Genomic DNA, 23,140 nt, shown 5'->3' on the forward strand with positions numbered 1-23,140 from the left:
AGAGGGAAATCCCATATCATTCTCAAATTTATTAAATAATATTGTGTGAGTATATACATGTTGAATTCAATTTAAGCCTTAAGAACTTTTGTAGCAAGTCATATAAAGAAATCATATGGTAATTTCAGATGGAAAACTTAGTTTTATATAAATACACGCAGAGAAAAGCATATATGAAAACTGTAAAAGTGATATTATATTTTTCTTTGATGCATATTTTTGAATTTTTATTTTTAGAAAGCCATGTAATATTCATTAAGATGAATCATGTGTTAAAAATAAATTTTAGGGTTTTTTTTTTTTTTACTCATAAATTCAACTCCATCAAAAGCTTCCTCTGTCTTCCTCTCCAGAGTTGTATTTGACGTCACATAAAGTTGAAACAGGTATTACTTGCCTGACTTATATTTATGCATATTTCACTGTCCTGTACTCAGAGAGTAACAGTAAACATAGTAGGCCGACAAAATATCTTTGTTCATAAATGTAGAGATCACTTTTAAAACTTTAGTGTTTGAAGCAATAACAAAAATAAGTTAGATGATTAGTACAGTACAAAATGTGTTCTTTCAATTTAGACACTTCACCAGCTCCACTATTAATTCAATTTAGAATATTTCAACAACTTGTATGTGAAGAGACTCACTTCATTTAAAAATAAATACAATGGCTAATTCAGTAATAAATTTATTTTCACAAAGAACCACATCACTTTATTTTTTCATACTTTAATAATAAATAATTGCATGTATTCATCACTTAATAGAATTGTTATATAGTACTTCAAAGATTACTCTAATTATTTTGTAGAGTAAAAAAAGCTAATGCAAATAGTCACATAATGTTTGAGTAGTCACTGCATCTGAATTTTTTTTTTTTTTTTTTTTTTTTTTTTTTGGTTTTTTCGAGACAGGGTTTCCCTGTAGTTTCTAGAGCCTGTCCTGGAACTAGCTCTTGTAGACCAGGCTGGCCTCGAACTCAGAGATTCACCTGTCTCTGCCTCCCTAGTGCTGGGATTAAAGGCGTGCGCCACCACCGCCCGGCTTGCATCTGAATTTTAATCTGTTTCTCTAGAAGAACTATCATCTATGGCTTGAGAATCGTGACAAAATAGATTCTAGAATTAAGAAACATTTTTGCCTTATGTTCTCAAACTGATACAGTACAAAATATCCCTTGTAATAAGAATATGATTGTTCTTCATGGACGGGCTCTGTGGGAGCCTTCTCAGCTTGGTCGATCACCTTCCTGGACCTGGGGGGAGTTGGGAGGACCTTGGTCTTAGCATAGAGTGGGGAACCCTGATGGCTCCTTGGCCTTGAGAGGGAGGGAGGGGAGGTATGGGTGGAGGGGAGGGGAAGGAAGGGGGAGAAGGAGGGGAGGGAAGGGGGAGGAGGAGGGGAGGGAGAGGGGAGGAGGAGGGAAGGAGATGGAAATTTTTTAAATAAAAAAAAAAAGAATTACTCTCTCACTGTTAGTGGAATCTGTTTTCTTGAAGATTGGGACACATGAATTTCAGAAATGTGCTAAAAAAAAAAGAATATGCATGACATATAAATAAGGAAAGTGTTGCTAATGATCTCTACATAGAGTAGGTCATGTGTTGTTTATTAGCTTTTTGCTCCCCAAAGTCTACTTACTGGTCTATCTAAGGTCTGAACTCATACTCTCCATTTCAGAGTTGAAAGTTTGGCTGTAACTCAAACAAAATCATCCTTTGTCAGTTGCCAGTTCTCTTCAATTAGAAATTTGCTTTGATTTTGTAAGGTCACTGGAGGCCTCTGGCCAAGGAAGACTATTGCACATTACAGACTGAGACAAGTGAGTCTGTAGAAGAGTAGTATTGGGGAGAGGTTTTTGTTTTTAAATAAGGACAGCAAGGAAAGAATTAATATGCATTATGTAACCTGTACACCAAGGCCTTGACTGTGTTAGGAGAGTCAGGCATTTGCTGCGGACTTCTTAATTCTCACATTTCTTTGTAATTTCATGTAGCTCTTAATCCTATAGCTATGGTTTTGAAGACATGGCTCAATGGCTAAGGGCATTTGCTCGTCTTACAGAGGAATTTAATTTGATTTCTGAAGCAAATGGCACATACCTCCAATCCACCCTTCGCATGCAGAGGCAGGTGGATTTCTGTTGAGTTCTAGTCCAGCCAGAGCGCTAGAGTGAGGCACTGTCTAAAAATTATAAATAAATAAGTCTAAGAAAATTTAAATTCTATGTCTGTAAACTGATACTGTGTATTGTGTCTTAGCATATCTATGTTTCGTGGCTACTTGCCTTTTCTCCAACAGTGTTCAGGTAGTTGAATATCCTAGTTATGAAAGAAGGTTATGTTTCTGTCTATAGCTCTTCTCTGTGTCAAGATAATTGAATAATCTTTTTTGAAAGATCTTCCAAAATTAATCTCTATTAGTTTGGTCATTTTATTGGAAAAATGGTAAATGATAAACATTTATGTGGAAAAAAACTACTAGAATAGGTTTTCTTTTCTTTTTTTTTTTTTTTATTAAAAAAAATCATTGTTTATTAAAACCATCTCATTGCCCAAGGCACTCAGTAGCTTCACAAAACATTCTTTTTTAAAAAGTAGGTGAAGTGAGTGCGTTAGGGAATTTATATAACAAGAAAATTCTTGTGTGACATAGAATAAGTATTTGTAATTACTGTTTTTGTTTTTTGTTTATTGTTTTTGCTTTGGGGGGGGATTTGGACAAATGATTTTTTGTGTAGCCCTGACTCCCCTGGAACTCACTCTGTGATCATGCTGGCCTGTAACTCACGAGAATTCTCTTGCCTCTATCTCCTGAATGCTGGGATTAAAGGCATGTGCCACCACCAACTGGCCTATAATTACTTTTATGCTAGGATTTTAGGGCATTTCCAAGACAAGGTAAAAAACAATAAACAACAAGACCTAGTGTATTTGGAGAAGAAATACCAAGTGTCAAGTGAAAATAAATGTTTCAACTATAAAGGAAAGTTCACTGCTATCAACCTTTAAGTGATCAGCGCAAAAGCTGCTGATGTCACCTTCACAGCTTTAATTACTTCTGAATATCATAAAAGAATACATTTCTAATAGGGCAGTGTTGATCAGAACATAAACAATAGGAAGTTAATTTAATATCACCTGTTTATTCAGATAGGTTCTTGTGTTAGAGGAAGTGGTAACAGTTTTGGGAAGACCCAGGAGGCGGAGAGTGCAAAAAAAGGTAGTCAGTAGGAACTGGAAAGAGGTTGGATTGAGCTTAAATAAATGGAAATGGGCAAACTTTGGAATGGGTAATTAGTAACTCTTTTTCAGAGTTTTATGGCAAAGGAGAGAGAAACTGCATTCACTTACCAGGGACTTAAAATCAAGAAAAAGGATTATTAAAAGGAAAGAGTCAGATGTGATTAGAAACTGATTGAGTACACCCAATTACAAGAAAATTGTGGTACTGCAATGATGAAAGGTAGTAATTACTGGAGTAATATTTTTGATTTAATCAGTAGAAAAAGAGAAGAGTACAGATCCTGGAAATGGACACAGGAAGCGTTTTCATACAAGGTTAAGTATCACATACTGCTAGAAGCATAAACAGGTATGTATTAAGAACATCCAAAAACTATCTTCTACGTGTTTCTTATTCTCAGTAAAGTTATGAGTCATGGGTACCAGACAGAAAAGAGTCAAATAAGTGATGGAGGATGATGAGAAAATCATTTAGGCTGTAGTATAATGGATGATCCAGACAGTAGGTCCTAGAGTTACTTAGAAACAACAGATAGAGATAAGGATGAGCTTAGTAGCAAAGAACTTAAGTGTTCCTGTGAGGTTTTCGAATCCCTTTGGTGTGGGAAGTCCTTCTGTATATATGTTGCTTTTATTGGTTAATGAATAAAGAAGCTCTTTGGTCCTATGTCAAGGAAGGATAGGGCAAGGCGAGAATTCCAAGCAGAGACAGAGGAGAAAAGAAAGCCAAATCAGAGAGATGCCATGTATCCACTGAAGAAGACAGGCGCTGCAGATCAATAGTTTTATTAGAAATAGCAAATACAAATTGTTGTGGAATATTAGTTGAACACGTTACATTGGTTTATACTGTGGAACTTATGTTTAATGATGCAAAGATGGTTTCATTATTTTATGTTGCATTTGTTTAACTCTGTGAAGCTGTTTTCCTTTGTTTGTCTAAAATATCTGATTCATGTAGTAAAGAGCTAAACAGCCAATAGCTAGGCAGGAGAAAAAAAATGTTCAGGTCTGAAAGGCAGAAAGAATAAATAAGAGGAGAAATCTGGGAAGAAAGATCCAGAACAAAAGGAGAAAAAGAGGAGGATTCCAGGGGACAGTCACTCCGTTACATAACAAGCCATGGAGTAAGAAATAAAGATATACATAAATGGAGAAAGATAAAGCACAGAGATAAAAGGTAGAAAGAATAATTTAAGTTAAAAATATCTAGAAATAAACAACACTAAATTCAGGCAATCAAAAGTAAGACTAAGACTACTTGTATTTATTTGGGAACTGGGCAGCAGGCCCCTAAAGAGAGCAAGGAGTTAAAGAAAACAAGTCCCATATTAATCTTTCTTCATATAGCTCCTGCATGTAGTGTGAGGAGAAGCTCATCCTATCCTCTTGACTACCATAGTTTAAAGTTTGCTCTCTAATGTGTCTGATACAGTTGCAGTCACTGGTATACCGAAATGCCTTGCTGAACCTTCATTATGGTTTATGTATTAATAAATACATGTGGTGCTAGCCAGTCATAAAATCAAGTTTAACCTTGATAGTTTTATATGTGTGTCTTTTAGTTTATTTCTTTTTGTAGTATGAACATTTCCTTTGGTCTTTAAGTGCTATAAATGTAAGCCTAAAATAAATAAAGGTATTAGATCTTTCTCAGTATCTTTCAAGATAAAAGTATATTTAAAGCTTTAGAATATTTAAGGAAATACATCACCTATAGAACTTTCAAATATTTAAGAAAACCTCCTTAAATGATCACATTGATTTCTATGCAAGCATTTTGAGTTATATCTGTTTCTAGACACATCTACACATCTATTTGTCTTATAGTCAATGGCTCTAAATTGAAACTTCCATCAAATTATGGATTTGCTTACGATTTTTCAATGATTCTCCTCTTCCTTAATAAATAAGTTAAAACTAAATACCATGATAGAAGAAATGTAACAATAATTTCCATCTTGAAACAAGTTTCTAAATGTGTCCATACATTAGTAGTGTTAAACTTCCACATATAACAATGTTATTTTTCCAGATGTCCTGATTCTTTTGAAATTCTTTTATTTCCTTTGGTATTGTTAAGAAACATCTTTTGTGAAAGCATTGCTCTACTTGGGTATGGCTGGGTTTTCTCAGTCCTGACTCTATACAGAAATGCTGGTTTTCACTCACTGAATTCTTAAGGTGACACGGCTTGAGACAACACAAACAGAAATGGAAATTAAACCTGTATTTCAATAATGATTTTTACTTATATCATCCTTCCTATTTGAATTTTTAAATAATATAAAAATGGTATTTATTTTGCAGGTATATAGTAGGGATTAAACTTAATAATGTATTTAACAGACTGCACCATACTCAGTTGGTAATTATCATAAATTGTCAAATTTCATTCTATGGAAAGGTCACTAAAGCCACCTTGAATAAAAATAAGTAACATCCCAGTAACTTGTAGAAATATATTCTGTTTTAGAAAGATCTGAACCCAAGTGAACAAATTATTTTATTAGATATGTTTCTCTTTCCTTTGCTTTCTGGGATTGGCTACATTGTGGTTTGGTGTTTTGTTTTGAGATTGTTTCAGTTATATAGCTCAGGGAAGAATCAAACTTGTCATAGTCTTTTTTTAACCTCCAGAACGCTGGAATTAGATGATTGCTCACTCTGTATGAGGCTTTCATTTATGAGCTCAGAGGTGTATATTTACATGCATATGTATGTAAGCATGTGTGTAGCAAAATTATCCCTGAAGATTCCTGATAGGTCACTGGCTCTTGGGCAGTACAACCAGTGTGCAGAACTTGGAATCGGGCTTCTCCTCACTGGTTGATATGCTGTTTAAAAAAAAGTGTAGGCCACAGTTTCTAGTTAGAGTATTCATTCCCTCATGAAGGTGTTTTGGCTTACCTGAATATTAATGATCAACTTGCTATCAGTGCATGCTTGAGATTTGTGTGTGTATGTGGTGTGTGTGTGTATGTGTGTGTGTGTGTGTGTATTTGTTTGTGTGTGTGTGTGTACCTGATGTTTATTTTTGGAAGACAACCCAGGCCCTGAAAGAGTATTTATGAGTGCCTTACCACTTAGCTACATAATGACGCTACAGTGTAACAATGAGATACTTCTCTATAGATCCTTCCATTCCCGTGAAGTGACCTCAGTTTCTCCCATGAAGGCTTACGGTAGTCTCTTCCTGAGATCTACCTCTCTTGGAAAGGCAAAGAATAGAGAAGTCCTGTGTGTTTACTCAGAAATATGTGATTAGCTTTAAATCTTCCTCTAATCATTGCTGGTAGTTTCTATTTTTCCCAACCTAGATAGACTATCTGGCATGCTAGGATAGTGGGTAGTAGAGGCGGAAAAGGGAAGTGATGGATTTTTTTATTCTAATTTTCAGAGAACAGCAGACAGTCTGCAACCTTTTAGACTTTCTCTTTAAGAATTTGCTATGTCCAGATCAAAGGAATTTATTAGGTTTTTAGCTCTCCTATTTTTTATATAGCTCAAAATGAACAAATTTCCAAGTATAAAAGAAATGCTTTAAAAGAGTTCCTTTGGTTTGTATTTGAAATCTCTTACTCCCCTTCAGTTCACAGACATATCCTGCACTGAATGGAGGAATCAGACTACGGCACTTTGATCATTTCCCTATCTTGTTTGATTAGTGTTTTCAAACTATAGAGTTTATCAGCAGGTGGTAGGTTGATCCCTATGGCTTATAATGGGCAAAGGATGGGGGAGAAATAGGTTTTTTAGAAATCATTTAAGATCAATCAGTTTCCTCCTTCTTCAAGGTTTAAAAATAGCATCATGGACAGGCAGAGTTTGACACAGAATAAGATCAGATATTTCCAAAGGGGAAACTGACCAGCATGTATGGTGCATGTCAGCCTTCCTCTTTCCAGTCCCCGGGTTATTATAAACTATAATCAGACTACTTACAAAAAGAGGGAGAATAAAAAAGGAAGCACGAGGTACAGCCACACAGTTTCAGCTTTCATTTACTGGGCAAACAGAACCTTCAGAAGGAAGGTTAAGGTTGTTAAATGAGATTTTAAGAATTCAGCTCTTTGGGGGAAAGTATTGGGCTATGTTGCATGCAGCAATTTTAACTATTGCCATGAACTGAGTGGTTCATCCTTCCCTTGGGGTCAGCCAATTTGCAGCTCCACAACCTAATCCCACAACCTAACTGGAAAACGACCCTTGCTTCTGATATAATGGACACACATGGACATATGGACCACCTTTAATTTTACTGGGGTTCAGGGAGTCCTGATTGGCAAAGTTCTGCAGGTTGTCAGTTGGTTGCATTTTATAGTAGCTGACAATGTCCTTGTCAGGGCCGGTTTTCATTTTTACTCCTGGGGAATTCTTTCTGGGTATGACTGCCTTACATTTTGGGGTAAATTAGAAGACATGAGTCATTTCAATTTAATATGTTTACTGGTCTTCATCATGACAAATTGTAGGTATAGAGGAGAAAAAGACAAAGAACCCAGGAAGTCAAACTCAGTATAGGTTTAGGAAAATCTGTGCTCCTTCAGTTTTGATTCTGAACTTTCTTTTTTAGTTACTCTACTTACCAAATATCTACACTATCCTCACTCACCCTGATTTGCTTCTGAAAGATTTAATGTTTTTTATTCTTAAAAGGGGGAAATTTATCAATTGTATTGACATTCACACACACACACACACACACACACACACACACACACACATATATATATATATATATATATATATATATATACTTCATATTTGTTTGATTTTTTTGTTTGTTTGTTTTTAAAGACAGGATTTCTTCTCTGTATTGGAGGCTGTCCTAGAACTAGCTCTTGTAGACCAGGTTGGTCTCAAACTCTCAAAGATCTGTCTGCCTCTGCCTCCTGAACTCTGGGATTAAAGGCCTGTGTCACCATCGCATGGCTGTTTGGATTATTCGTACTCCAAACTTCTTTATCTCAGCCACACCCCCTCAACTTCCTCTCCTCTTTACATCCCCTTTCCCTGCATCAATGTTGTGATATTTTGTCTTGTGACTGACTGCTTTTAACCAGGGGTTTATGTGTGACCATGAATTTTAAACGACTCATTTGAGAAGATGGCCTGATCTATGATTACACACTTGAAGACAATGATTGTCTCTCATCAGGCTATACCAGAAGACCGAAGTCCATGAGTCCGGAGTATGTTCTCTTAAGGTCCTCCTTGTTCAGCTATAGTGCAGGAAACTTCATTCCTCTGAAATTGGTATAGAAGGTTGTGCCATGCAGAATAGAATGTTACATAGACTTTCTATGTCTTTATGTCCCCCTTCCATTGTATTCCCTGACCCATAGAGTAGCTCAAATTCTTGCCATGTTTAAAGCTTAGCACTCAAATATCACTTATTTTCAGCACTTGAGAAGCCAAAAGGCACAGATTATATATATATATATATATATATATATATATATATATATATATATATATATATATCAGTTACTTTCCTCATTGCTGTGACAAAATACCTGCCCAAAGCAGGATAAAAGAGTTTATTTAGCAAATGGGTTAAGGAGATGGAGATATGGAGATACGTTTTACAATGTCTGCTATTCTTGCATGTTTGTACTCAGGAATCGGGATGTGGATGCTGGTCTCAAATTCTCTCCATTTTTCTTTTGGATCTGTCTGATCCTGGAGCCCAAGGGATGTACCAACCCTCATTCAAGGATGGGTCTCATATACCTCTCTGGAAACATCTCCATAGATGCCCAAAGAAGCTTGCAGTTTTAGGTATTTCTAAATCTGGTCAAACTAACAGTGATCACTACTAAAATCCTTAAGACTCTCGGGGAATTTTTTTGCACTTATATTCATCCCAAAGGCCAAATTTATAGTTTATTAAAAACAGTCAATAGTATTTATTTTCTTTTTTGTATATATGTTTGTATAGTGTGCAGATATATATTCATGCATGGATGTGTATGTTGGTAGGTATGTGGGTAAACTTCTGTGTACTTACACATCTGTCTACTTGCACAAACACAATGTGTGTGTATATGTGTTTTTTTTTTGTGTGTGTGTGTGTGTTTGTGTGTTTGATTATAGTGACCTGAGATTGTTATGGGAGTATTTCTCAGTTACTCTTCACCTTATTCACTGAATCATGATCTTCCAGTTGAGCTCAGACCTTATTGATACACATATTCAGACAAGTCAGATTTGTTTGGGGACACTCTGCCTCTTTTCTTTGAGATCTAGAATTAGGATAAATGCTTTACCCATCTGGTATTTTCATGTATTCTGGGGATTATTGTTGGGCGGCTGCTAGTTAGTGCCCAGCTGTTTAGATCCAAAATAATCACATAGAAATTATATTATTTAAATCACTGCTTGGCCCCTTAGCTGTAACTTCTTACTGGCTAATTCTTAGTTATTAATTTAACCTATTTCTGTTAATCTGTGTATTACCACATGGCTGTGGCTTACTAGCTAAAGTTCCAGCATCTGTCTCTGGAGGGGCTACATGGCTTCTCTCTGATTCTGCCCTTTATTCTTCCAGCATTCAGTTTAGTTTTCCCTGCCTAGCTCTGTTCCGCTGTAGCTCTGCTATAGGCCCATTGCAGTTCTTTTATTAACCAATGATATTCACAGCATACAGAGGGGGAATTCCACATCAAGAGATAAAAAACGTGCTCCTCATAGAGGTATGAAAAGTACTTTAATCACTGTATAATCTCTGCAATCTGAAACAAGAGTTTTATTAAAAATAGTAAATATAAATTGTTGTGGAATATTAGTTGAACACGTGTTACATTGGTTAATACTGTGTAACATTTATTTAATGATACAAATATGTGTGGCAATATTTTATCATGTATTTGTTTAACTGTGAAGTTATATTTCTTTGCCTGTCTAAAACACATGCTTGATCTAATAAGAAGTTGAATGGCCAATAGCTAGGCAGGATAAAGAATAGGCAAGGTTGGCAAGCAAAGAGAGTAAGTAGGAGAGAAAATCTGGGGAAAAATCAGGGAGCAAAAGAAGGAGAGGATGATTCCAGGGATAAGCTACACTGCAAGCTATGGAGTAAGAAATAAAGAAATGTAAATAAACTAGAAAGTGATAAAATCCCAGAGGCAAAAGATTGACCAGATAATTTATGAAAACCTACCTAGAAAGAAGCCAAGCTAAGCCAGGCTTCTTAAGTAAGAATAAGTATCTGAGTGTATTTATTTGGAAGCTGGGTGGTGCCCCCCCCAAAGAGGAAAAAGCAAAAAAATAACAAGTATAATAATTTCATACATTATTATTTTTGGTATTTGCATCAAAATAAGGGGATATATTATTTTTACCTTGTGGTTAAAACACACAGTAAGTGGTTACTTACCTTTTATTTGTTTATATAGCTACAACTACCTTTATTCATAAATAATTTGAAGCATTTGGGTTGATGCATTTGGGCTATTTAAGTATATTTAAAATGATTGCCTAAATAAATATGAACAAAATTTTTACATGTGAACTTTTCAAAATGAAATATTTGACTTTCCCATAAATTATTTTAGTAGAAGAGTTTGATATTTGTTTGTTGATTTTTGGTAAAATTATTGTTATTTTTTAGTTGATAAAATTTTGATAATTTAAGTGATCTTTTTAAGCACATGGTGTACCAGGAATAAAATTCTGTGCTAAAATTTGAAATAGAAATTCAGGATACTCCTGCTAGTTCAAATTTTGTTTCTTCCATGTTTTCATGGTTGCTTTTAAATCCCAAGCACTAATAATCACTAAAGCAGTCACTTGGGTTTAAGCATTACCTCCCACTCCTGTTCCATCACATTCCTCATATCGAGTGCAATGGTTGCTTCACAAGTGTAAATCAGTTCTTGCCACTCCCCTTCCTCTGACTTTTAAATAACTCTCCAGCTGTTCCCACCCTACCTTTCCTATGTAATCACTCGATGCTTCCAGCCTTGTCCCAGATGGAACATATTTACACCCTTTCAAATATATTTTTTTCATCCATTTGTACAAGCTGTTCTTAGCCTAAGGACTTTGTTTTCTTTCTTTAAGAATCTGTCTGATTCTATTGCCATCTGGGGATGTTTGTGGACACCATTTCGTCCTACCTTCCCCAAGAATCTTTAACACCACCCCCTCTCTTATTCCCTGTTCATCAGTTATGTGACTTGCCCTGGCATACTGAGATTGTTTTGCTATCTCTCTGCTGAAAGATGAATACTGTGGATTTTAGAGCAATGTTTTATTTCTGGAAAATCACACATCTCATCTTATGCCACAAGCTCAAAAAAGTTACAGTAATTGCCTTGTTCTCTTGCTACTGTTTAGGAACCCTCTTATTTCTGATGTGTACATTGTGGAAACTGTTGCTAAGGATATTCAATTCTCCTAACCAGTTATTAAGTTTTTCTTAGAATATACAATTTTGGAAACAGTAAATGTGGTGGTAGAAGCTATGTATAGGTTTGAATCAGAAATTAACTGGTATTAATGATACAAAGTAACTTATTTAGGCTTCATTTTGCCTGTAATTTTTGGCTCTATAATGGGGATGCCAGTAGCATTAATATTTACTTCATACATGGGCTGCTGTGTAGAGTACTGCTTATCCCATGAAGCAAAACAAGAATAAAAATTCATGGGAATCTTGTTTCCTACAGTATGGTTAAAATCATTAGGGCTGATGGTTTATAGAAATCAGACTGCATCTCTTTTTTTAATTTTTATTTTATTTTTTTTTCAATTTTTTTTATTAAAAATTTCCATCTCCTTCCCTCCTCCCACTTTCCTCCCCTCCCCTCCACCCATACCCCCACTCCCACCCTCTCCAGGCCAAAGACCATCAGGGTTCCCTACACTATGTTAAGTCCAAGGTCCTCCCAACTCCCCCCAGGTCCAGGAAGGTGAGCATCCAAACTGAGAAGGCTCACACAGAGCCTGTCCATGCCGTAGAATCAAAGCCCATAGCCATTATCCTTGGCTTCTCAGTCAGCCTCCACTGTCAGCCACATTCAAAGAGTCCGGTTTGATTGCATGTTCCATCAGTCCCATTCCAATTGGTCTTGGTGATCTCCCATTAGTTCTGGTCCACCATCTCAGTGGGTGAACGCATCCCTCATGGTCCTGACTTTCTTGCTCATGTTCTCCCTCCTTCTGCTCCTCATCAGGACCTTGGGAGCTCAGTCTGCTTTTCATTCATCAGGAAACTCCACTCCCAATGAAATTTTTATTTCTTTTTTTCCCGTCTAGATATTTTTTTCTTTTTTTAATTAAATTATGTAATTTTACAAATTTTCACCTCCTCCCCTCTTCCCATTTCAACTATGTTCATAGCAGCATTATTTGTAATAGCCAGATCCAGGAAACAACGTAGATGCCCCTCAATGGAAGAATGGATAAAGAAACTGTGGACTATATACACATTAGAGGACTACTCAGCGGTAAAAAACAATGACATCTTGAATTTTGCATGCAGATGGATGGAAATAGAAAACACCATCCTGAGTGAGATAACCCAGACCCAAAAAGATGAATATGGTATGTACTCACTCATTAGTGGATTCTAGCCAGAGAAATTCTTATTTCTTAACAAATATTAGAAATGATTTATCTTTAATAAGCTCATCTAATTTTTACTTTTCTTTTTGGTATGAAAAGAATAAACTCCTTTATTCATTATTTATAAAGCTCATTATTTATAAAGAATAATGAAGTTTTTCTTGCTTTGGCACAGTAAATTCTTAGATCAAAAAGTGTCTAGAATGTTGCAGGCACTCACCGAGCACTTGTGAATATTTAAATGAACAAGCACGGTGGGATGTGTAGAAGGCCCGGAGGTTCAAAGCACAGACTTCTCTTCCAGAGGACACAGTCTGATTTCCGTTAGCCAGGTGGTGGGTCACATTCACCTGAAACTCCAGTACCAGGGAAATTGGTACACTCTTCTGGCTTCATGAACACAAATCATACGTGTGCCACACAGATATGCAGGGAGGCAAAGCATACATACACACAACATAAAATTGATTGTTTAATTTAAAATCAAGTACACAAAGGCTTATTATTTTCAGTCTGAATGGTGACTTATTATCATAGACACATTCTGCATGCTCAGTAGTTACAAAAATTATTAGTACAACATACATGAAATGGCAGTTTCTGAAACCTTAAGATAAATTTTTCATATCTCTGCAAAATATCATTCTTGATAAGACTAAAAGAATGGTGAATGTTGCGATGTCTTGGAAACAATATTCTGGAGAAATAGATATTTTCTCTTAATTTTATTGTCATTTTATTTCAGTCATATCTTATAAGATGAATTTCTAATGATTAATTTATGACTTTAATTTTTTGCTCAATAGAAAGAATAATACTAAAGCTAACCTCTAATTCTGAGCTCAACTATTGCACGCCTTACTGCCAATAGTTGTTAATGAAAACAGAAGGATCCTGTTGTCAAGGGAGTTTATTTCTTTGCTGAGGTCCTTTGCATCCTAAAAACATAAAATGAAAAAAAAATTTGTAGTTGACCATTTGATATTATTTAAACAGCAGAAATATAAATTTCATTTTCAACTTTAATTTATATTGTACTTCTCATCTCAACCTTTTGAAGCAGTACTATAATTATTATTTATGAAGAGCACAGTACAAGTTGGTACTCCATATTCTTCCACTTCATTTCTACTTATGGATCATGTCTTTTCTCAGTAATGATACTAAAGATTTTCCTTTATATATAAATGAGATTTGTTAGAGGTATAAAATTTTAAAAAGTATCTTTTCTTTAATATTTAAGGTCACAATATTGAGTATTTGTTATTTTATCTGTTTTTACTTTCTAGAATGATCACATCATATCTGAGAAGCTTGATTTGTATCTTTGTTCTGCACAACATTAGGGACTCCTTTATATTCTGACCAAATACAAACTATCTATCATCTCTGTATTCATTATTCATCTATATCTCTCTATCTATCTACCTACCTATCATTTATTTATGTATACATCTATTTTTTAATTTCTCTATCTCTATCCCCTTTTCCTAATTATCTATTCACTGACCTATTTTCTCAGCATTTGGTGTCAGAGAGAGAAGAGAGCAATCACTTCTTCTCACTTATTGCAAAGTTCTTACTTAGAACCCCAAAACAAACCAGGAAAACTCTAGCCAAATTCAACTCTTTTTTTTTTTTTGAGATTTTTTTCTCAATTTAACAATGTGGTCATTGATGGAACGTTGTTTCTACAATGCCGATTTTGCCAATCTCCTTGCCTCAAAAATCTGAGAACCTGCTAAGATTTGGAAGATTGGTGAATTGGAAAGAATTTGTGAAGTCAGGTAACCTAAAGATTGATTCTCTGAAATCTCTGTTTCCTCATATAGCTGAGATTTTTAATTTATATTTGGGAGTATTCTTATAGAAAATAAATATCATGAAAAGAAGAGAGTATCACTGTATCTTCATATAGAATTATTGATTGGTAGATGTTGGTATTATGTATATTTCCAGGCTGTTTAAAAACATATATAGTAACAAGGTTGGCTTATTACACACCTGCAACAAAATGTGTTTTTTCAGAGCATGTATGCTGTAAATATCAAGTATTTTTGTCTTGTTTTTTACTTTTTAAGACAAAGTCTTCCTACGTAGGACAGAGCTGGTTTGTAACTCTCTATGTGTCTCAGTTTGACTTTAACTTGTGGAGATCCTTCTGGCTGCATGATGATAGTTGCAGGTTTGCGTCACAATTTATGGCTTAAATACCAACTATTTTTAATGCAAGTTGATATTTATAAGCCTTTAAAAACTTAGGAAATCATCATGTAAATGGCGATGGTGTGAGCGGTGCCAGGGTAGTTGTTTTCCTTCTTTCTGTTTAATTTCTGATATGAAAAAAATAAGAAAATGTCAAAAAATATAAGGGAGCCAGTTTTACTTTTTTCTGTCTTCACAGTGGGGAAAATGATCACTTTTTTTGGTGCTCACTCAGAAAACAAATAATAAGCAAAACAAATGTTTAGAAATGGATTATTGAAAATAGTGCTTTTAAAAATGAACATAGTGGTTAATGACTTATCTTTGTATATGAATGTGCTCAACATATGACATCTTTTTTTATTCTATCTGTTACTTTTGGTACTTCTCACTGCTATAATAGCCAAACATTTATTTTTCTCTAGAAAGAAATTAATGTGGAATTTATAAGGCATAGACTTAACTCAGCTTTCCCCTCTGCTAATAAAATTCAATTTTACTTTTATATTTTGAAACCAGAAACAATTTTAGATGATAAACTGTAAATGTAGGTAAAACTTTGCCTGTCTCATTTATTAAGAGCTTGATGCCTTCTGACTTATTTGCTGTACCCACAAATTCATATCTTGTGATTGTTTTTCTTGGTAGGTTTAGTATTCTCCTTGCACAGAGAAAGTTTCTTTCTTCAATAATTGATAAGATAAAAGAATCTAAAACCTCATGTCTCATTCATTTTTTACTGAGATGATTCTGCAGCCATCATTTGTAGGCGAGAGTACATTCTTTCCCTGAGGCCAAAACAATTATCTCTGACATCATAAAGATCTTCAGCCAGCACATGTGAACAGTGCTTGATATACTTCATGCAATGAAAGAGCAGAGAAAGGTTAAAGGTCTTTTGTAAGTGGTAATAGGCATAAAGAACAGCCAACTATAATGTGTAGGCTACCCTTTCGAAAGGGAGAACACAATTTTACCTGGATTTTAAAATCTGAGCAGAAAAATAAAATGGATACATGAATAATTAAATGTTAGAAAAATGTAGGAGCAAGTTACAGCAATTTAAAAGTGGGCAAAACATCATTGTTTTTATTATTTAATACATTGCTTAATTCTTACATTTTCTTTTCCTATGTTTCTCTTTGATGAATCAACTGTGCAGCATAAAAGCAGCATTGCCGTGGAACGAAGTAATCATAGATCCTCCTCCGTGCTAGGCAGCTGGAGTGTGATCTCAATCCACTCAATTTCTCTCCTTGGGTTTCAGTCTCCTCATCTATAAATTGAAAGAATTAGATTGTGTGCTCAATAAGGCCTCTGCCAGCTCAAGCTTCTCCCAATTCTATTTTGTGTTCCATACTTGCTTGTGGTCTCAGTGGGCACTCAGATGTTAAAAATCAAACCTTTGTGAGCAGAGGCCAATAAATGTTCAGTACCATCCGCAAGCTTTCTCCCATTCCTATTCTCATATGAATCATCTTTCTAATTAAACATGAAGCTATATTGTTTTGTTGTGCAGCAGAGCATAACCAAATGGAAATGAATCATACCATAACTACTATAATCCTTTCATTCTATTAACAACTAGAAGATATGCCTTAAGTGTTCTTGCTTGTCACAATCTCAAGTATCCCAGACATTTATTCTGAAACAATGTAACTCAGGATTCATTAGCCATGATTTGAAAATTCCTGCTCTTTCTGCTTAAGGACCTGTTTCAGCATCCCAACCTTTCCATCGCTGGTGTCTATTTTTCTGCAACCCATCTTTTCTGCAAATCCAAGCAAATCAAATGCAATAGCTCGGTAATTTGCACAACAAAGCACTCATGACAGAAATTAATACCAAACGAAAGGTAAATTTGAGCTGTTAGTGTAAGCAGAACGAAATGTGATGCTGGTGCACCCTCTGAGGTGTATTTGCTATGCACTCTGGGGCTCCAATACAGGATCTAAAAAGACAGCTGCCGTGACCAGACCACGGAACTCTGAATGGACAGCAGCTGTGCTTAGTTATCCAGTGTTGAAACATTGAATAAGGTCAAGCCAGTCAATATGTCAGCATAAATCAGGAAGGTCTCAGGATTTCCCACTACTGACAGTTGAAGACTTCTAGAAGACATAGTTATCTTTAAGGGGAAGCTCCCTGGTAAACTGACCATGCTCTAGTGGATGACTCCACCTTCATGAGCATATTTGCAATACAAATGGGACTCAGTGGGATATTAAACAACAACAGAAAATTTGGAGTAGGTGGGGAGACTGAAGGTAGATCATGAAGGATTTGGCGAAGGAGTGGATAAAGATGAATATAACCGAAACACTAATTCTCAAATAATTTTTAAAGGGAGCTAGTTATCCCATTGCTCGGGCATGGGAGCTGTGCTTTGTATCAGACATGGGAGTGGCTACGGTGGAGACTCTAGTGTAGGTCCTGCTCTTTTGCTTTCTATCCTCTGTCTATGACCTTTCCAGACTCAGTTCTTTGGACCGCCTTCACCCAAAGACTGATCATCTCTTGCAAGCTGCCTCACATGTTGCTAAAGGACAGGAAAATGTGAATTATCATGACACTCAGCAATCCTTTTGAAAAGTAGCAGCACTTATGTTAAGTGGCTGAAAGATTTGGCCTTTCATAGCTAACATAAGTACTGAAGTGTTTTGTTGAGCAAAGGATGTCAGTTCCTGGAGCTGAATAATGCTTCTCCCATAGAAGGAAGAACCTTTGCTTTTTATATTAAATCGTATTTTTCATTCTCTACACATACAATAAAACTCTCATTACTCAATGCAATACAGATAAACTCTATAGCTTGTATCCACACAGACAGATGTGAAGAATGAATAGTTGATGCTTGATTTCACAGACTGTGTTTTCTAGGATGGAGGGTGGCGGAGGTATGAGATATATAATTCCTTCCTAGATAATTCTCATTGTTTGAGCATATGTAGCACTTACAAAAGTGTAGTGATCCTGATTTCTAATAGCAAACTGACTGTCATTTGATAGAGGACTACATTCTATTTTCATAAGTGTTTCTTCTGTTTCAATCATAAATGTGACAAAAGGAAGACAATGTTGGAAGTTAGAAAAAAAATCATTGGAAAAATAACTCCTCACCCTCTTCCCTTCTACTTGGCACTACTGTTCTTCTTTTTTAATTAATTATTTTCACTTATTTTGCATACCAACCACAGTTTCCCCTCCCTCCTCCTTGCCGGTTCCCTCCCCTCCCCTCCCATACACCATCATTCGTATCCTCTCCTCCTCAGTCCAAATTAAGAAAGGGACAGGCTTGCCATAGGCATCAACAAAGCATGACACATCAAAATGAGTCATTACCAAGCTCATCATCTCTAGAACAACAGCTAGGGATCCTGCAAGGGACCACCTAGGCCCTCTGCATGTGTGTTACAGTTGTGTAGCTCAGTGTGTTCATGGAGCTCCTAGCAGTGGCATCAGGACCTATAATACCTGGCACTAGAACTGGTTTTTTGGAACCAATTCCCAATGCTGGTTGCTTTTCCCAGCCTTGATTGTACTATTCTTGAAACTATGACATGAAATTGTTTTTTTCTTCTTGATATCCCTTTCCACCTAAACACACATTATATCTTGAAAATATCCAAAGATTCTTTAGCCCAAGAGGCTTCCCTCTTCCTGTGTTGTATGCTTAGAAAAACTTCCCTCTTATCTATATTGTTAACTCGCAATTTATTTATGCCTCTCATTAAAGTCTGTCTCTTAAGTATGGCATCCATTGATTAGCTCTTTATCAATTAGTACTGTACTCTCTATCTCTTAATATTGTCTTCTGTCCTTTAGTTCTTCAGGCTATTTAACCTGACCTTATATGACTATTGTATTAATTTGATATTTTCAAAATGTTCTTTCTTAAAAGAAAACTTCAATATTAGAGAAAATGTATTGCTTGTGCATAATAACTTCCAGAGACGTACTACTTGCTTTTCAGGTTAAAAGTTGAATAAACACTTACTGAAGAAATAAAAGAAGACAATAATATTTGAAAATATTTCTGAAGTATCATAACTTCATTATGCATAGATAGAGAAGATGATATTGATAGCAAATTGTTTCTAAACTAAACCATGGTGGCACAAACATTAAATCCTGCACTTGGGAGGAAGAGACAGGTGAATCTCTGAGTTTGAGGACAGCATGGCATAGTGTGAGTTCCTGGACAGTCGGAGATACATGGAGTTATATAGCAAAACCCTGTCCTGAAAAGTCAAAAAATATTATCTGAGTGGATTATTATTACCAGGTTATCTTAGTAAATTTTAGTAAATTGAGCTTAAGGCAAATATGGATTAATAGTATTACCCAATATCTTAGCCAAAATAAGACTCTAGTCCATTTACTTAAACACTGATTCTTCTGTTCTTATTTTAATTTATTCTTTTTGAAAATTCCACTCATGAGTACTGGATTTACTCAATTTTCTCCCTCCCTGCTGCATGCAAATTCCTTAATGATTCTCACTCTTTCTCTCTCAAATTCTTGATCACTTCTTCAATAGTAATATATACATAACTGTGTCTCTCTACCTATATCTAAATATAATCTCTAAGTTCATTTTATAAAGTTCACATGTATATGTGTTTAATATGTGTTTAGTGCTGATCACTGGAATTGAAATACCTATTACGTGAGCTAGAACCTGTAGATGACCAAATTACCCTCTCTCAGTAACCATTTATTGTCTGTAATTCTTACATTTCTTTTTTTTTTCTCATGGTTTATTATTTTTTTTTATATTTAAAAATTTCCATCTCCTTCCCTCCTCCTCCCCCCTCCCTCCCCTCCTCCTCCCCCCTCCCTCCCCTCCTTCTCCCCCTTCTCTCCCCTCCTTCTCCCCCTTCCCTCTCCTCCCCTCCACCCATTTCTTAAAGTAGCATCACATTCAGATTAGTAATCATTAAGAGAAATTGATAACTATGTATTCGAATTTCTCATAATTTTACAAATCTAAAATATTATGATATACTCTTGATGTATAACTCAATGGTAGAACATGTGGCTAGCATAGATAAAGACCTGGACTCAAAAAAATAAAGTTATTACTTTTGAAAACTATTTATCTCCTACTGGCTTGTTTTAAATCAATTGAAGGTATGTAATGAGCACAGAAAGCTATTAAGTACATCTCCTTTAGAAGTAGTAGCAGAAATTTTCTGTCCACATAAAGAAACAGTAAATCAATATTATGGAGCTGTATTTACAGAATATAGAATCTTGTTCCTTATTTAATCCTCTGCATTCAGTAAGATTTCACAAGTAAACACTAGTGGCAGTCTGAAAGTCTAGCAAAGCATATTGATTGGAAAATGCTATGATATTTTATGTTGCTGTATTTTTTTCCTTGACTCTGTAAAAGAACTGCTAAATAATTTGAGCCTGCCTGTTTATCAAAACATTCTAGGATCAAGCTTTCTGGGGGAAACTGGTAGCCTATGACTACATAAAGTACCGGACAAATGGATATAAATTACCTGTCTCCAAACTGAGGGCTGAGAAATAGCAGTGAGGGACTAAAGTTCCACAAACCCAAGCCCTTACCAAAAACCCCTTTGCCTCTGTATAGGGACATAAAGTTAAAGTAGCACTCAAGGGGGAAAAGTCACACTGTCACAGTTTCTCTTTCAAGTGTAAAATAGTACGGTTGGCGAGCCAATATCATTCTGCTTGCAAATTCTGTCTGCTCCACTCTAACACACTGACTATTCACCTAAAAGTCTGAATAAGAAGGAAAAATAGGGTAGTCTCCAGGGGCATACTAATTCCAAGCTTATGTGAGTGTTCCTATAGATAAATTCACCAAGGTTACAATGTGCTTGCCTGGCAATTTATCTAGATTACAGAGAACAGAGGTCTTGCGAAAAAAATCTGAAGAAAAAATACTTCCCCCCAAGCTAAGATAATCCTTTCCATTAGATATGAAAAGAGAATAATGAAAGAAACAGCGATTTCAACAGAACCACTGAATGGAGAAGACGGCACTACTGTTAATATTCAGGAATATTCTGAGGTGGTGAGCAAAGACAGAAGGGAGGGAGAAGGAAAGATTCAAAAAAAAAAAAAGAGAAAGTCTGGGACAGGGACTGAGGGGGAGAAAGATAGAAACAGAGAGAGAGAGGAGAGACACATAGAGACAGAGACACAGAGCAGACAGATATAGAGAAAGAGAAAAAAAGGAAGAAGGGAGGAAGGGAGGGAGGGAGGGAAGAAGGAAGAGAGGGATGGACAGATGGAGAAAGGCAGGAAGGGAGGAAGGGAGAGAAGGAGGTAGTGAGGGAAGGAGGAAGGGAGGGACGGAGGGAGAGAGTGCAAACGAAAAAGTTTCGGTAGCAAGGTTACTAGATTTCTGGCTCATTCACGTCCACAAGGTATGTTATATGCTTATAGTTTTAGTTAGTGTAGATTTTGGTGATAATGAAACTAAGTTATATTTTAGTGAAGGATTGTAATCAAAAGTCTTTATACAGAAAACATACACACAAAAAATACCAGGTATTATATCCCATTAAAAAAAGCATCAGTTCATATAAAAACCTAGTTCACTCTTGTGATTCTCATAGTCATCCTAGCGGAAGGATGGGTTGTCAGAAAGCAGGAGCTCATCATAATGGAAAGGCACTTTTGCTTTGTGAAGATTATGCTTTGGTAGGATCATTAGTAAGATCATTAGAAATTAATAAAACATATCTCTCTGTGTGTCTCTCTGTGTCTCTGTTTGCCTCTCTCTCCCTCTCTCTCTGTCTCTCTCTGTCTCCCTCTCTGTCTCTCTCTCTGTCTCTCTCTCTGTCTCTCTCTCTCTCTCTCTCTTTGTCTCTCTCTCTCTCTCTCTCCCCCACCCTCACTATTTCCTCTCTTTGTCTTTCTCTTTCTCATACACTCACACAAATCCACAAAATAAATGAAAATAGAAAACAATAGACAAGTCAATCTGTTCCTAAAATGCACTTGTAATTCGAATGAGAGGAAAACTTCACAAACAAACATATTTCATTTAAAACTCAGGGAAAGACTTAGATGTTATTAATCAAAGGAGAAAACAGAAAGGGGTAGAAGGAATGAGCAAAGGAAGGCAGGGAAACCGGAGTGTGCAGAGGCAAGGCAGAAAGAGTATGTATCATCCTGGCCTGTATTCTAAGGCATGGCGTCATGGAGGTCTCAGCTATAAAATGTAGGAAAATATTTTCATTCTGTTTTCTGAAACTCTAAATATGGACTTTGACTTTACATAAACTTGTAGATGTTTCCCTATTTATCAGATATTCTTCTTATCTAATGAATAAACTATTAGGCTTAAAATCTCTAATGTGTTTTGCAAATAGTCAACAGAAGTATAAACAAGTCGAGAGGAAAAATTGCTACATAAATAGTTATGTCCCAGAGAGCTTAATGGTTTTACATTTAATTTATCTGCCTTACTATGCTGTCTAAGATGTAAAATATTAAAATGAGATCATTGAAGTAGTTGAAGGCAAATTCTTAATTTGTTTGGGATGCACACAGATCTCATGCCTGTCAGTAGCAAGCATGTCCATGTGTGAAGTCAGCAGGTTTGGTCAGGGTGGTCCTTGAATGATTTGTTTTGATGAAGATGTCAAAGGCTGACTTCCTTGGTATTTTATCTTGATTGGTACCATCTTATCCATTCTGTGGGAGATACTTACCTAATAACTAAGAAAAGACAGATTCTGAGGTCATTATCATAGCACTGAACTTGAATTTAAACACAGCCAGTTTTATCTGTCTGATAATTGATCTTAATATATTCATTCTCTCTTTTTGAATACAGTCTTTAGAACTCTTAGTCTCAGTCACGGTTACACAAAGTTAGTTTTATATACTCGAAGTACTAATCTCAAAGGTGAGCATCCCAGAAATCTCAAAGGATTTCTGCATCTGTGCTGACACAGTAGAGACATGTGTTCTAGACATTCCCCATGTACTCAAAGAACTCCATGCCAGCCTGAAATACACAGTGAGACCCTGATTCAAACATCCAATATACGACAAAATGTCCTGCTTTCCAGATAACTATATCTGCTGAATAATTTATACAAGGGCCAGCAGTCTATATCTATTGGA

Source organism: Arvicola amphibius, chromosome 10, assembly GCF_903992535.2.
Source record: "Arvicola amphibius chromosome 10, mArvAmp1.2, whole genome shotgun sequence".
NCBI classification, from domain to species: domain Eukaryota; kingdom Metazoa; phylum Chordata; class Mammalia; order Rodentia; family Cricetidae; genus Arvicola; species Arvicola amphibius.